The sequence below is a fragment of the Charadrius vociferus genome, unplaced genomic scaffold, assembly GCF_000708025.1.
Source record: "Charadrius vociferus isolate BGI_N301 unplaced genomic scaffold, ASM70802v2 scaffold743, whole genome shotgun sequence".
NCBI classification, from domain to species: domain Eukaryota; kingdom Metazoa; phylum Chordata; class Aves; order Charadriiformes; family Charadriidae; genus Charadrius; species Charadrius vociferus.
In genome coordinates this window covers 170,266-170,705 of record NW_009647747.1, presented here as the reverse complement: position 1 = coordinate 170,705, position 440 = coordinate 170,266, and the positions used below count along the sequence as shown (strand labels likewise).

At 60.2% G+C, this 440-nt stretch overlaps 1 protein-coding gene across 1 annotated transcript in view; it reads left to right on the top strand.

Moving 5' to 3' along the window:
• TCF4 (transcription factor 4) overlaps positions 1 to 440 on the top strand; it is a 237,581-nt gene that overhangs the window by 233,397 nt on the left and 3,744 nt on the right. The gene's annotated exons all lie outside the window — the stretch shown is intronic.

Here is a 440-nt window from a genome sequence, read left to right as displayed (position 1 = left end):
CAGGGCTGCGAATCTCAGCTCCCGAAATGAAAGTCAAAAGCCAAATTGAAATTCCTGCAGGATTTCCGCTAGCAATGGGGGAATTGAGAAGCCCACAATTAAGCATATGGGCATTAAGATAATTGTCAGATCTGTTGGCGGACATGATAGAAGACAGATGGGTAGGAATCGGTGCGCTGGGCTGCTGCACCCTGGGAGACAATTTGACGTTTTACCTGCCTGAGCTGCTCGGCCGTGTTTGTCACGAGGCGCGAGGCGCAGCGTCCTCCCGGGCAGCCTGCGCGGTGCGTACGGCGCGTACGGTGTGCGCGGTGTGTACGGCGCGGCTCTACGGGCTGTCTGCGCCCTCTAGTGAAACGCAGCCCTGTGCCACGGCTCACCGTCCCCATCCCCTCTCCTGGCGTCCCGGGGACGTGGGGTTCGGCCGGCTGTCCGGCACC